At 33.6% G+C, this 17,132-nt stretch overlaps 1 protein-coding gene across 3 annotated transcripts in view; it reads right to left on the reverse strand.

Annotated features, from left to right (window-relative positions):
• The window catches only part of Rsh (Rap GTPase activating protein radish), a 145,065-nt gene extending 130,470 nt beyond the window's left edge, over positions 1-14,595 (reverse strand). For 2 of the 3 annotated variants that reach the window (XM_083048154.1, XM_083048152.1), the window contains exon 1: positions 14,493-14,528. The gene's annotated coding sequence lies outside the window, so the exon portion shown is untranslated. Of the gene's footprint in view, positions 1-14,492 lie in introns of all 3 variants that reach the window. The other variant, XM_083048153.1, reaches the window with a different exon arrangement.
• Positions 14,596-17,132: the final 2,537 nt, after the last annotated feature.

Here is a 17,132-nt window from a genome sequence, read left to right on the forward strand (position 1 = left end):
TGTTTTAAATAATATGTTATAATATCTTATCCGCGATTAATATTTTTTGACAAAAATCAGCTGATAATTGTCAAAAATATTAATCGAATTTAAAATATTATAACATCCCTTTCTAAAAAAGGCATGTTAAGTCGATTCTCGCGAGTATTGTTGCCTCTTTTTCGTGATGTTGATTAGCTGCCTCGATTTGCGTTGTGCATTATATTTATAGCATCGAGAGGCTGTTATCGCGAAGGTTAGTAGTTTAACAGTTTGTTCAAAATAAAATAAAATAAAATTATATGTTTGAAATAATATGTTATAATACTTTATCCGCGATTAATATTTTTTGACAGAAATCAGCTGATAACTGTCAAAAATATTAATCGAGTTTAAAGTATTATAACATATTATTTCAAACTAATATTATTATTTTATTTAATTTTATTTTGAACAAACTGTCAAACTGCTAACCCTCGCGATGACAGCCTCTCGATGCTACGAATATAACGTACAACGCGAATCTTGACAGCCAATGAGCATTGCGGAAAAGCGATAACAATAAACTTCGATATATCAACTTTACATATCTTTTTTAGAAAAAAATAGGTAGGTCTATTGCTCAATACAATGATTTTTACTCGTAAGCAATATTGACCTAATTTAAGTAAGGAACTCGGTTATGGGTACACCTTTCTTGTTACGATGTAGCTCTAATGTCAATCTGGCGCATTATTGCGCTTGTCAAAGAGTTACTGGCCCATTGCGAAGTTTATATACAAGATCATTCATATAATGTCAACGTCCGAGATTTATTACAAACTCGGTATTACGGAAAATCGATTTTCCATAAATCAAAGAATATTGAACGAGTCGCGTCAATTAATATCATTTTTCGATAGCGATGCATGTTAATTTAGGTATGGAGTAGTTTGCTCCGTAACTAAAAAACGTGATTAAAAATATGCTAAAAAATGCGAGGGAAAAATATTTCCCGCTTTTAATCGATTCAATATATATTATTTATATAATAATCCTGAAAAGTTCGAGACTAATAATCGTCGGATTAAAGCTTGTTCTGGCGCATAATTGCGATACGCGATATTAACGAAATGTGAAGCACAGATAAATACGCGTTTAATTATAATTGCAAAGCAATCTTGCGCTAAAAGTTTGAAAACCGCGTAGATAGTTTGAACGTCAGCGGGCCCCAATTATGAAACGATTCCATTATGCGGTAAATCACGATGCGCACTTTACAATTTCAAGATTATAAGCTGTGTATATCTCTACTCTCGATTGGTTATATGAAAGCAGGATTGAGTTTGCATCCCGCTTATTTGTGTGAAAACAGGTAGGTATATACATATATAGAATAAAATTCGCACTGCATATTTAATTCTTTTGTTTCCTTAATCCAATAATCAATTCTTCTTTTTAGCTGCTTTATGTTAATTATCTAAAACATTCTAAAACTTTTGAACTCTGACACACTAAATATTTTTTCTCCTCTCCTTCGGAGTTTTTTAAAATTTCCATAAATCGATAAAATCGGATAGAGAGCATTAACATTTTTTGTCTCTCCTCAGAAAGATACCAACTTCCGTCAAGAACGATTTTCCAACTCTTCTAGTTGTCAACTTTCCTGATCGAAATTTTTACAAAACAACTCTTTGAGGGAGACTTTTAAAACTTTTAATCCACGATACTGCTTGAGCAGTGCTTATTTTAAAGACCGTTCAATTCAAAATTTTCCATAGAGGAAAGGAATATTAGTTACAAAAATAATATATACCGAGAAGATTAATAATATAATTTATTTCGAACAATTCAGATTTCAGCTTTCAACGAGAATTCAAAAGCCCGCGATAATTTTTACTCATATTAAAAAAAGTAAATTTAAATGTCCTTAATAAAATGATTAAATACTTTCGATAAAAGCTCGAAAGACGCGATATTAGTTTCATCGAGTGTAATTGTGACAGCCGATTTGATATCGGTGCTTCAGATCCCTCCGTAATTTTTGACGTTGGGGGCAAAACTTGGCCGGAAATTGTCGCCTTCCTATCTCGGGAAAAGGCAGGAGTCGAATCTGAATTGCCGGATTTCCGATTTCCGCGTTCGACGAGACAAGCTGTCGCATTTCTTTTCGTCGTTTTACAGTGCACCCTTTCCGCGACAAATATCTCAAAATAAATTGAAATTGTTTGATCATTATGCTAAGACTATCATACATGATGAAATGAAGAAACATTTTTTTAAATCCTCCCATAAAATCCTCGATAAAAATGGGCAAATATAAAGAGAGGTAGAACATAAAACTCATAATGACATCATGATGACGTCACTTAAAAATAATTTTGCAAAAAATTTTTTATATATTACAATTATTTGTTAATTCTATTGTTTACACATATTCTAACAATATTCAAGCAACATACATTTTTTGAAAGTCATATAATGCAATTCTTATATTAATATATCTTATATTAAGGGGCTTTAAATTTATGATTACTTTTGTCATCTTTAAATTATTTTTGAATCATTTTTATCCAGATAATTTTTAAGTGACGAATAAAATCATAATGACGTCATTATGAATTTTATGTTCTACCTGCAATCCTGCGTCTTACAAGCATTTTTTATAATTTTTTACAATTTTTTACAATTTCGATTAATCGAAAAATAATTGCCCTCGCCGATAGATCGTCTGAATAACCGAGTTGAACGATGAATTTGTTAGAGTTAGATGATGAAAGAGAACGTCGCGTGCCACTTGTTGTTTCAACTAGCCGCAGAGTTGGAACTAGAACATTTTAATCAGCGTGTGTGCGCGCGCGCTGATTTAGTTTAGCAAAGTTGCTCCGCTGCTTAAACAGGTGCGTGCGCGAATGTGTATGTGTCTTTGTAGGTAGGCATTGACATTTTTACACCGAGTTATAGATGCACGATGAAAAAGTTCACGAATATGTACCATCGATATACCGTAGACGGAGCCAGGGAAATTTATGCGTCCGTAGTTCGAGAGGAATTATCGTAAGATGTAAAAGATACTCATCGCACTTTATATATGCGCAGTTATTTTATGCATCATTTATGCACGACGGCACATTTTATGATTATGAAGCACGATATTGTCACGCTAAACGGGCTTCTATTAAAATAAAGCGGTACATAACTCAATAAATAAGAAATCTCGGTATATGTCAGTTCTCTCTCGCGTATAATTATTTATTTACTTTGATGCGCGATATAAAATTTTATATCTCTCTATTTGAGTAAACTATGGAAAAAAAGATGCTACAATAAAATAGCCAATTCAATTTTTTTTTCTTCAAAATATCGTATATATGTGCGTCAGCTCTGCAACGACTCAATTGCAAAATTTTTCACATTTTTTTCCTTCGCTTCGATATTCTCTCAATCAATATTTCTATGGTCAAAGAATACATAAATGAATATTTCCGATATAAATGTCCGAAATTCGAATATATATTCGTTCAACGAAGGACTATGGAAGGAACGCGACGATATACGCGTTAATGAACTGTCACAGCATAATTTCGGACGAAAAACGAAACGAAACGTTATTTCCGCTATTTGCAAATGAAGAGGCGCGGAGGATATAACTTTTGAAAAATACTTTGCGAGTCGCAGTTTTGCGAAAAAAAATTCCAATTTCTCAGATCGCGCGATAACACGTTAATATGTTACCGATTTAATAATACGTTAATATATGTAACCGAGAAACGCGAGTGAGAATGAATTTTATTCGCGTTGATTCGCCGTGCGCGAAATAAAATGCGCGTTTAAATGATTGACCTCGGGGGCAAATTGACAGGGATAATCGCGTGACATTGTGATTGGAGATTCCCGTCTGTAATGGATGTGCTCGAAGCGTTTATTTGTCGCATTTACGTGCGATCACATCGAGTTGTCGGCAGCAATTACTTCGTTTGTCCAAATTCGAGCGAATTATTTTATCGCGTTACTTTGTAAGGGAATTTTTGCTCGAATTCCCTCGCAATTGTGATTACAACCTCGTTAATATATTGTATATATATATATATTTTTTACCTATCAATTTTCCGCTCTAATCTTATAAATATTTGAATGGATAAAGTGATAAAGAGAGATTACGTAAATTCACTTTTAAAAAGGATAAAGTTTTCGTTATTTTTTATTATTATATACAGATATATATAATATATATAGAATTATTAAAGATCGCTTCCTTTATCTGTATATTTTTTATATAATTTAGTTTCTTTTTTCGGCGCAAATTTAATTTAATTATCGGCTTTTTTTTCAATTTTCAATACTGATTTGTACATATAATAATCTTTTAATAAATTTCAAAATTAAAAAAATTTTAAACTCAATAATTATAAATAATGTTCCACATTCATTCGCTTCTTTATCAATTCCATTTACGAATATATATTTATCAGTTTGTAAAACATATTTGATATACATTTTCGCAAGTACTCTATTTAATTTCACGTTGATGAAATTGCGAAAGAAATGGCTGAATAATTCCAAAGATTTCTCTAACTCATAGAATCGCGTGAATATGTGCTAATCAATAACTTTTCTTTTCCACGATACGTGCAATATATTCATTCCCTGTCGATGACGAGCAACGCCATTAGTGTAAGAACGAGATGAATATAATTGTCCAAGCTGTAATTTTCTCTCGCTCGAACTAGGACGTTACATATTCTTCGTATTCCGCTTATTGTTATCCACTATTACTTCTTCGAAGAGGCGAGAACGTAGCGAGAATTTATAATTACCGTCGCGGTGTTTTATCAAAGCGCGCGTCCTCTCGCCGATATATCGACTAAACCCCCTGCTAGTCTATCACCGTTAAATCCATTAATTTACGCTAAGTAGGTTAAACGAGAGGCGCTACACAACAAGACGAAATAAAATTAAATTTTATCTTGTCCCACGCGAGAGAGCTGCGAGGCTGTTCGTTTCTTTTTGTTGCCGTCGGCCATTCTCGAATCATTCTCGCCGATCGTTAACCGTCATCGTCGGTTTATTAATTCCAACGTGTCGACCAACACCGCCCGTAAATCACATTTCCTCTCTCGTTATTCGATTAGTGAGCCGTGCGCGGTTAATTAACGACTATCGAGTTATCGAAGAAAAGGAATCCGGCGGGATATCCACGAAAATCTCGTAAAGCCGAAATGTTCCAGCGATGACGATGCGATTCGCGATGTATTATTTAGTTTGTTTCTTCAATACTGCTCTCCATGAGAGATAATTAAATGGTGTAAAAAATTTAGGTGAAATAATTGACTGGCTTTATTATTATAAAAAAAAAAAAAAAAATATTAAATATTTGTGATATTCTTAATAATATAATATTAGTCAATGTCATGTTCTTCATAAAAAAAGTATTATAAAAATTTTAACAAAAAATCTGTCGTATTTATGATAAAAATGAGAGAATTTTTGATGTATTAAACTATTTTTATTTTCTAAATTAAAGTCAGATCCATAGATTTTTATCCATTGATATAACGAACAGTTTTTCATTATAAAAATTTGTTATGATAAAAAATTCGATCGATATAGAATAAATATAATTTAGCTTTACGAGGAAATTATCGTATTACAAACTTTCACAATATGCAGCATAATTCCACAGTTTTTAAAGTCAGCTTATCGCGCGTGCTTTAAGTGTTTAGCCAAACTTTACAAGTTTTTTTTATTATTATTTTATAATTAGTTGTATAAAAAATATACTAATTAAAGTGGCACGAAAGTAGAAGAGACTTTGTGTTCATCCTGAAAAAAAATTCACATTTCTTATTTCTCTTATATGTTTGCTCGAGAACGTCGCTGCAAGAGTAAACTGTGTTAATGCAATTAATTGCATTAACTTTTTTGATTTCGGTATTAAAATGTTTCTTGAATTATTTGCTCATGAGGTACATATTACATTGCCGACCTTATTTCTCATCGTTTAATATAAAAAGATAGACGTAGCGGCTAGCTCGTCGCACGAGAATATGTTAATGTTCTTGATATGAATATTAAAGAGCAATTAAATTCTCTTATGATATTGATCTCTCGAAACGTTTCCTGAATTAATTGCACTCAATCGTACGATTATTCTCTTTAAACTAAATGATGCGGAAAAAGATAAACATTTCCTATAGCGATCCCTCTTTTTTGCATCCACTTTGGAAGCCTTGTAACAATCGAACACATGAATTACGCAAGTGATTGAAAAACTTTGCGCCAGTTAAGCGCCTCCGAGTCTCTTTTTATCGATTGAATTTACGTTAATTTGAAATCCCATCTAAAGCTAACGCCGTAAGCTGTCCCTCTACGCGTCAAACGACGGAAATGGATTGAAATTGGTCGAACGGTTTCCGCGAGTTCAGATTTTGATGTCGTAAATGTGCGTAAAAAAATTACCTTTGCATAATTATTGCCCCCGATAAAAGAACCCATAAATTATTGATATTTTAATAATTTTAATACAATTTATTTTATTTTATTTAATAATTTATTTTATTTTATTTAATAATTTATCTGATTTTATTTAAAAATACACTTTAATAGTTTATTAAATTCAACTGTTTTATTGTAGTATTTTTCTATTGTAGCAGTTTATCGTAGTCCTATGAACTCTAAGCTTTCATGTTTATTTTTGGCATTTTGCGTTGCCTTTTGAAATCGCAAATGTACATTATTGTTGCATCGTGGTAACTCAGCAAAATACACAACTAGGACGATTTCGAGAGAATGCCGAGGTGTGTGTTTATGTGATAGCGAGAAGCTATTCGAAGGAACGGTGCTTTAATCTCGCATCGTTGATCAAAGGAAACGGCGACAAATCACATTTCTGGCTCTCGTCAGACCTTACGTAAATACCTGTAACTCGTTATCCTTCGAAGGATTACTTTTAAGGTTCGAGCGACATGAAACTGGACCCTACAAGGATCCATAACAGATATTTAACGAGAAAATGATGTAATCGGGATTCGTTGTTTGCACTCATTAGATAAATCAAATTTAGTATATTAAATTTATAATAAGAAAGACACACATTATTATATAATTATTAGATTATTTAATAAAAATTATAAAAATAAGTTTAAAACCTTTTAAGTCATCGATCGCGCGCGATTTATGATAGCGACGTTTCGTTTTAATGAACACATCGCGCTTTGGGTCTATTGTTTAATGCATTACATTTAATGCTGATATTGCTATGGTGCACACAAGGTACGTGCAATATAATCTCTCGCAGAAACGCATGTTTCATTCAGCCTACGGGTCCTTTATGTACGCCGATACGCGTGTCAGGCGCGAGCTTACGCGAACAGCTCGCGAATTGAGGCTGTCGCATCGCAAATACCGCCGTATAACCGGAATATCTGCGATAGCGATGGGGCGGGATATAGCGGGACGAGCCTAAACGGTCGATATCGCGAGGCGAAACCGGGGCACAATTCGCTTTTGCTTTTCACACAGAGAACAATACCTCGGCCGGACCACCGTCGGTTGTGCGACACACCTGCGTATAACGCAACTTCGCTTAGGAAATCGAGTTTGTCTCGCCTAGGTATAAAGTGCCCATTGTGGATATACACGAGGGAAAAAACACTTTAAACGGATACGCATGAATGTCCTTTCGATTTCGATTTTTTTCGACGAAATATCAGATTAATTCGAAATAAAAGACACTCGCATTTATCGATCAGAATATCTTTTAAAATATAGAATAGTAAAAATATTATAGAATTATAAAATATATATGTTAAAAATATAGAATAAAATATATATAATAAAATTATTATAGAATTATAGAATATTAAAAATATAGAATAATAAAAACTATACATAAAATATATTTGATAAAAATAATATATATTTATATAATAATAAATTAAAATATTTAATAAAAATATGTGTTACAGAAAGAGAGGGTGTTTGCGATATTAAAAATATAAAGAAATATCTTTTTTCTAAAGATTTTCCTTTACAGGAAAATCTAAATGTAGTTCTAACTTTTAATTTTTAATTTTTATTTTTGCTAAAAAATAAGTAGAAATTTTTGGAAAAAGAATTTTTTAATAATTTTCTGTAGAGACTCCTTTTAGTATAAAAATATTTGTCAATTTCCACGATCATTTTGTTCCATATTTTTCTTTCATACATGTAAAACAAAAGAATATTTTTATTTTTATAGAATGAGAGCTTATAATAGATTTTAACATCTCTCTAAAATTAAAATATTGAATTATCTTGTATCAAATCCACAAAATTCCAGAATTTCAAGTCTTTTAATGCCTTTAAACTCATTAAGTCCATTATATACATACATACACTTTTTAAAAATATTTATACTCTAAAACTCGCTCATCCAAAAAAGCTATGTTTTTCCATTTAATGCTCTTTCGTTGTAAATCCGCAATATGCGTTCGCGGTTCCAAGTGCGACTTCCTCGTACGAAAAAAAAACTCCGAATCACAATAAACGTTAACGCCCAAAACACGTTATGGAATGAAAAACAGGTCGACGCATTGATGCGCAATACCCGTTATCCGTTATTATATTTATACGCATGCATGACAATTTTTGGGGGAGATACATTTTTTTTGAGGGGGGAAAACACAAACTTTCAACTTGCCGTAGAAAATCTCGGGCATTCGCTACGACAAAATGCTTTGAAATAAATTCTTTCGAAATAGTTTTACCCCTTTTCCCATTTTTTATTATAATACATAATTTACGATTCTTTCTTCTTGTGTTGTTTTTTTTACCTACAATGAAGAATTATTTGACTTTTTGAGAAGAACTTTTTGTTTCATTAGATTGGTAAAAAGATTTTTTTATCGCGTAAAAAAAATAAGCACATACTGCGATAAAAAAAAGCATGATATAAATGAGTCGTTCACTCGAAAACCGACTTGAGTTTTTGCACAAAAAAATTGAAGATTCAACTATATGATTCAAGTTATTAAACATTTTGTTACTCAGGAAAATAGGAACATGTATATTAAAAAATATAAAAGCTGAACAGCATAATGTTTAATAACTCAAATCACACAGTTGAATCTTTAATTCAATTTTTTGTGCAAAAACTTAAACCGACTTAAATCGTTTTTCGAGCAAACAACTCAAATATTTAATAAATAGATTCTAAATTCCCTTTTATTTTATACATGCGAATTGTGCGAGAAGCTATAATTTAAAATCAAATACGATGGGATCGAGAATGCGATTGATACTACACCCCACGGTGGGATCATTCATCATTTCTACGCTGTAAAGCGTGTCGTGAAACAAGTGAAAAATCTCCGCGCAAATGTAACGTGACTTTCCTCAAACGCATTTCTCGGCATCTCTCATTTATCGGAGGCATTACTCTTCGTAGTATCCGCCTGATCGATAGTTTCCATATTCAGAAACACGTCTGTGTGTTCCCGGCTTAACTCTCGTTCCAACTCCAAAAAAAAAAAAAGAAGAAAAAACATCGCCTTTCACGTCATATTTTCGCCAAACTAATCTTTAAATTTATATTCAACGACGAAGGGATCGGTATACGATGCTTAGAGGATGCTGCGCAGGCCAATAAGAAATAAATTGTCGATATTCCGCGCGCTCTGCGCTTCGTGATCGGCATGTACTATCCTCCTTTCGCTCAGGATCTCGCTCTATCGCGGATCTTTGCTTATCCACCGGAGCGAATTCAGCAGCGACACGTGCCAGATGCTTTTATCGCGGCTGATTCGGCAGACTCTTCTCTCCGGTGCTGTAGTATCGTGACACGATCTCCACGCACTTGCGTAAGCACTCTAACGAGAGACGAGAGGATGAGGATGAAGAGGAAGCAATAAAGGCGCGTCGTAGATTGCACTTTCCCTTTTCGCTGCTGGGATAAACAGCGCGTTTTCCCCTCCGTAGTGGCTTTAGAATTATTGATCGAAGGGGTGAAATTGCATTTTCATTGGAGTAATGAATATCAATTTTATTAGATTTTTTGACAATTTTTTACGCCGCGATTTTTTGGCTCTTCGATTAGAATTTTACGTTTTTCTTTTTCGGACAGAACGATCACATCGTTCTCGACGTTTCACACGTTTATAAGAATTTATCGGGAAGCTTCTCGAGCGAAAAGATGCATCTGAGAGAGACGCTTACGTTATTCTTATTTATCAAACTGCTCATCTATCAAGATAAGGTCCATCGGACCGACTATGATGACATAATATTTTCCAGTCAATATTTGTCCGCGATTTTGCGTATTGATATGAAGAACCGGCGATGCACCAAGGAAATATCGAGTCAATATTAACGGCTTATTGTGATACTGATCCGTTATATACACCGACGTCGTCTTCGTCGTCAGCACAGTGGCTTTTATTACCTATATATCGATGTGTGTGCGCGCTCGTCTCAAACAATATAAATATCCGCCCCTCGGGAATAACTCGTGCACGTTGTATAGTGAGCGAAAATGGATGATGGCTCGCAAGCAGATCAAATGCATAAATGCGAATCGCAAGAGTCACTGTTTTTATCCATTTCAAGGATAAATAGAGACCATCGATTCGATCTTGTTTACCGGTATTATATACTCTCTATCTCTGTCCGCGATATAATGATACGTAAGATGAACGATGCGATTTATCTTGAAGCGAGCGATCCTCCCCGATATAGTTTTTTAATTTCGCCGAACGTCCAATAATCGTCTAACGCTGAAATCATGACGTTACTTTATCGAAATCCGCGAAATTTTTTAATAAAAAAAAGTTTTTATCTTAATCTCTTCATGACTAGAAGTCAAATATATGCAGAGCAGATATTATGTAAAATATTGGATGTGTGTGCGAAATTTATTTGCCTTTCCTACTTTGCTAATATTTCTATAACGCAAAATATTTTTTATTCGCTATTATAAAAAGTTAAGAGAAAAATAACACATTCACATGACGTTCCGCCTGTTGAGATAAATTCTGTAACATTATTTATTTGCATTTTATTTATCGAGGTCACGCGCGTATTACGTACGCAAAAATTGACGTCGCTACAACATGACGAAGATTGTAAATTATGTGAAATTACATTAAAAAACCAGAGAATGACATATGATTTTAAAATAAAATTAAACGCGCAGCAAATCGAATGTCGAGATTGATCAATTGATTCGATATATTATTCAACAATTACTCATAATGAATTATTTCGAGTATCGATATTTATATTTCGGGACAAAGCAGTTCGTCATTCTATAGTCTATGGTCTTTAAGGTCCATTGAAATAGTAGACCCTTGAATAATCTTTTACAAAGTTGTAGCGCGCGCGGGAGCCCGTTATTACGTTGTATTATTAACTTAACCCTCACACACATAAAGCTCTTCCTGCGTCAATGGATTTTCGCCCAACAATTATTATCGGTAATCCATATTGTGTTTTGTGTACAGATGCATAATATATTCACCTGCCACAATATTCTCTCCAGGCCCGACACGTGTGTAATCAATTGTTCGTTACAGAAGTCAGGGTTTAGTGTTAGCAATTGCCTCTACGTGATCGCGTGTATTTTAACTTCCACCTCTAATTATTATGACAGGGTCGAAATCGATCCTGACAACAAGCGTAGGTATTTTATGAGTTTTATGAAATATCTCTTCTAGTTTATTGTTTTTTTCCCCGTGTATTTTTCTTCATTTTATGCGTGACCTACTTTTTTCTATTTCGCCATAAAGATGAGAGTTATTAAACATAGTCAATTTATTTACGGTTTATTTATACTTGTCACGGTTCGATAAATAATAATTGCTTTTCTTTCAACCACGACAGGTTGAGGTTTAAAAAATTGTTATATATTACATGTCATTATATAGATATATTCTCTCTCTGAAATTTTAGAAATATTTGAGCTACAAATAAAAGAGATAAATATTTTGTCACAGATTATATATCTAACATTTTATAACAGAATATTTCGTATTTCTGGGTAACTATAACGGCTGCATACACAAGTGGATTTGGTGTAGTGCTTAGATATTTATCGTGAATCACATTTAGATATATATTATATGTATATATGTTCAAGGGAACAACGTATATTGTGAGGGGGTCCAAGCTTTTGATTCATTTATATAGAATGTCCCAAAAATCAGATATTTCTTTAACCAATATAGCTTTGTATATAATTGTCAATTGAAAATAACACTTTGCGGACTAAATTTTAAAGTAACAAATACAACAATAAAATTATATATTTTAAAATTAATTTTAAGTGTATTTTATTTTAACGCGCTTTTTATGTGTGATTCAAAAAAATTATATAATGTTAAAAATTATGATGATAAATTTATCGCTAAAAAGACAACTCGAATTCTAATTGAAAATTAAAAAAAATATGTGATTAAAAGAACATCCAATGCTTTTGGGACGCTCTCTGTGATACTTCGCGCACGAAATGCGCGAAAATATTCTCATGAATTTTAATAGATACGATATACATAGATAGATCTGATGAGTTTTAACGGAAGTAGGACCCGTGGTAGACGACCAGCTGATTCCTCTTCCGGCGGCGAAACAAGAGGACATCTCGTAACATAATCTCGCGCTCGCCTAACTTCGTTTCCTCGATCGTTCGAAACTTCCGACAATCGCGAAACCCCCGTCTGCCGAAACGGAAGTCCTTATTTCTTCGCTTCGAGAGTTCGTTGTAGCGCGACGGCACCTCGGATGATCCCACGTTACCATAATTGACTAAATCATTCGCGCGACACGATTCTGTGCAGAGGATGTAACATGTCGCCAAGTGAGAATCGATATCGTGATTTTGTCTCTTGTAAAACTTTGTACGTCTTCCGTGATATCTATTTTTTTATTTTTTTGTTGTCTAAATCTCCAACATCTTGTACAATTAACTTTTTTCAATCCTTGTAAGACTAGCGTGTGACTATTATTTGTATACCATTGGAAAATAATTTGAATCCTGAAATCTCGATGATTTAGTAAAATTGTCAGAAAACGGAGAGTAGCATTAAAATAATAAATAAATTTTTCATTTTTTTGTCGAATTTTACATCACATTTAACATCTTATTTTTTATGATATAAGTTATGAATAATTTTTTTTAATTTTGTTATTTAAGATTGAAATATGTAGTGTTGAAAAATTAAAAAAAAAGTGTAATTACTTTTATGTTTATAAATAATTTTTAAAGAATAAAAAACACGAAAGATATGGATGAGAAATTCAAGATCCTTTGGATTTATAAAAAAGATAGTATATAAATATATGGATATTTATGTTTTTAATATAAAACTAGTTTACACGATCGTTAACTCGACTTGGAAAAAAATTTCCATGAAGACTTTATTACTAACTTTGCCTGAGTTTAACTTACGAGATAACAGCATCAATAACAGCTTAAGATCTAAAAACTTTAAGTACATCTATCATCGTGATTTAGAAAGATACTTTCCGGCGACCGATATTTATATAAGATTAAATTTACATAAGATTTAAATCCGAAAAAATGTTATATTTTTGTGATGATAAATTACGAAACTTTACACGCAGCATCTTTCCCTTCAACATGTAATTTAATTCTAAACTTGGCAAAATTATTATATAAGTACTAAAAAAAAAAAAAAAAATTAAGAGATCTAATATATTAGAAAGGTGTGAAAACACATGTGCGAGCAAAAATTCTTCCTTACTCATATTATTATTTCGAGATACACTTATTCTTTATAGAAATGGAGCTAATAAGGATTGAAAAAGTTATGCAAATGTATCTTACGTAAATCTTAAGAATCGTCTCTCATATACAATGTTGCGAAAGTGTTTTACACAACACATGACTATGAGATTGCTTTGGCGATAAAGCTAAACGATTTGCCGCCAATAAAAAATTTGCCCCCAGCAACTTCCGATCAAGGAAACGAAGCTTTACGACTCACGCATTATTCGCTCTCCCTTTCTCTCTATAAATAAACAAATGAACATTTATATAACCTGAATTTCTAAAATTATTTTCTTAAACTTTTTTTCTTAATGGCGATAAGTAACATGATTATTTCACACAACTGCGCAAACTTAAACGATTGTTAAACCCGGATCAATGAAATGAAAGATTTTACAGATCGCACGTACTATCGGCATTCTCTCAAATTATTCCCTACAATTGTCTTCGCTGTTCCGACAATCGCGAGTGATACGAAGCGAGTTTTACGCGACGTTTTCCAGTCGGGCGCGTAAACTGAAAACGGAAAACTTGGCCGGTTTCGCGTACCACGGGACCTCCTCGCAGAAGAGATAAAATCGAGAGGTAAAAATCGCGACGAGAGTGGTAGGAAAAGAAGAAAAAAGGTAAAAAAGAGAGAAAGATAGATAAGAATCGACGGGGACACATTACATAAGAGACGGAAGAAGAGAAAGAGAGAGGGGGAGAGAAACCTAGCGGGGAAAGGTGGAATAGAATGAGAGAAGATCGGCGAGTTTGCAAATTTACTCACGATTGTGTGGTACGTTTTGGCGGTGCGGCAGGACTGTCGTCGCCGAGGGTGGAAAAGCACGTCGGATCCCCCGTGAAAGAGGCTCGCTCCTATCCCGGTCCTCATCGCGCAGACGTGCCTTCCATCCCCTCTGCGTTTACGTGTATACACGAGCGGAGAGAGAGAGAGAAAGAGAACGAGCTTGTGAGGGCGGGAAAATAGGGGGATGAGGGAGCGAGCAGGTGGAGGCAGAACGAAGGGATGAGGCTTCTCTCTTCTCGGAGCTCTCTGCGATAGGGGGGCACGTTTAGGGATATGTTTCCGGCCTAACAAGAGTTCGCGTAACGTGGAAATAAATCGATGCACCATATCCTATATGGGACATCGGTGCAGATGTAATCGATATATTTTACCGATTGAAAATTGAAAAAAATTTCTTTGCACTTCTTTACATGGTTTCTCTTTGATTCCTGTTGTAGAGAATAAAGAGAAACTGAGTCTCTAACTTGCTTGTCATAAGATTATAAAATTGCAAAGGATTAAATTATCTTGTTAATAATCGATTTTTTACGAGTTCTATTTTTTATATTGCTAGTCTTGTCAATTGTTGATATTAACAATTTGAGAAATAAATTTTCTTATGTTTTCTTGCGAACAAATAATTTTTTCAACAATTAATCGCGGAAGGATGCAATATATTAATTATCCATAATGTAAATCACTCCACAATTAAAGATTCTTATTATTTTCTTGACGTTCAAGATTGAGAGTGTAATTTGTGGATATTGAAGAGTGTGTTGCGATATATAAGTATTTGGAATAGGGATATTTGGAAAACATATATTTATTACAATCTCTGATAAAACAGTCCGCAATGAAAAAGTCATGTTGTACGTTCGATTCTTTCAACAACGCGAATTGCGTTGATTGCAAATAATTAATTACATCGCTCTATGAGTTTGCGGTGATTTTCGGTCAATGAAATATAAATTGTCGAACATGCCTTCTATTATACACGCGACAATGCACACACAAATTACATTAAATATTATGTCGCGAATTCGCGGCATGGCAGGCTCCCAGAATCCCTATTTTGTTTAAAATATTTCATGCTCGATTGTTGTCCCGATTCGCATGCGTCACATTTCGATACCCTCTTCCATATGTTCAACACTGTATAGCGAAAAATATGTATACTTATTTAATTATCGGTATGCCAAGAAGAGAGATCCGACGGCGAAGAATTAATATCGCGCAAAGTGAGCAAATATTTGATCACATTAATTGTATAACGATATTGCATTTGCCGAACAATATTACATTCGCTGTCTATATTGCGTGAGCGCGATATTTTACATATAAAATGTTCCGAATGTTACGTCGACAATTTAATAGTATGGCCTGATACCCGTATTTACATTTGCTTTTTTCATTTGTTTCGACGTACAAAGTTCAAAAGGACACACTATTGTTGCAGGCAAATAAGGTTAACATTTTCTCGAACACGTATATAATAATATAGATAATATGAGATTCATACATTAAAATAATAAATCGAAAAGGGTCTGGTGTATATAAATACAAATTCGAGTATGAAAAGATATATCTAGTAAGAGTTAGGCACAGATGTGCAACAAAATTATTTTTAAATTTCTTTATATTTATTTTGTCTCTATACTTTATATTATTTTAGTTTATATGTTGGCAGAAAAAATAAATATAACATCTAGCTCTTACTAGTCTATTTCATACCTGAATAATTCATACATATTATTTGATATGTGTGTGTATTTATGTTACGTAGTGTGTATTTATGTTACGTTTTGGAACATAAACTCAACACTCTTGTAAATGAAAATGGTCGAGGAACTATAAAGTATTGAACTCCTGACTTTAATAACATTATTTTTTTCTTTGATGAATTCGAAGTTGATTAGGAGGGAGGAAGGAGAATTTTTTTTTATACAACTTCTTGATCGAGATTATATACTTCGGTATAAATGAACCTGGAATTAAAATTCTAAACAGATAGAAGTCTATCCGAACTTCGATGACAAAGTTTTGCTTTTTTAACCTCTCATGTTCTATTAAAAAGAAATAAAAAAAGAGATAGCAGCCAGTTTTGTTGATCAAAGAAACTGCCTAAAATTAAGATCGAAAGTTTCGGGAGCTTATTCGAGAGCTGACTATGCGGGTGATGTCAAAGTTTTCATTGCTTAACCGGCGAAATCGGTAAAGTTGAGTTTCTGGGCCGACGTGATATAATGAAGGGATGGATAAGGGGGAGAAAGGATACATCGCCTAAATACGAAGGGTCAGAGGGAGTTTTATTACGGGACACAAAATTCTTAATCGCCAGGACGAGACAATATAAAGGGACGAGTTCATTAGGTAACTGTTCTTCCGCCGGAAGAAACAGATCCTGCAGGATTTCCCGAGATACCTCTTTGAAAATTGCGGCTAATTTTCCGCCGCTTAAAATCTTAATCTGTCCCGAGAGGCTCCGGCAATCGCCTCGTTAATATAACATTAATAAAGCACCCGAAAAATGTAGCGAGCGTTTTATTTTTCGATCTTTATACGATTAATAAAATTTGTTATCCATTTATAGCGAAATTTCTTCGCGAGATGCAGCTTCGTTCAACAATGTAACATCACTGT

This window comes from Prenolepis imparis, unplaced genomic scaffold (genome assembly GCF_030444845.1).
Source record: "Prenolepis imparis isolate NDT839.2.m4 unplaced genomic scaffold, iyPreImpa1.0 SCAF_10, whole genome shotgun sequence".
In the NCBI taxonomy this organism is placed as follows: domain Eukaryota; kingdom Metazoa; phylum Arthropoda; class Insecta; order Hymenoptera; family Formicidae; genus Prenolepis; species Prenolepis imparis.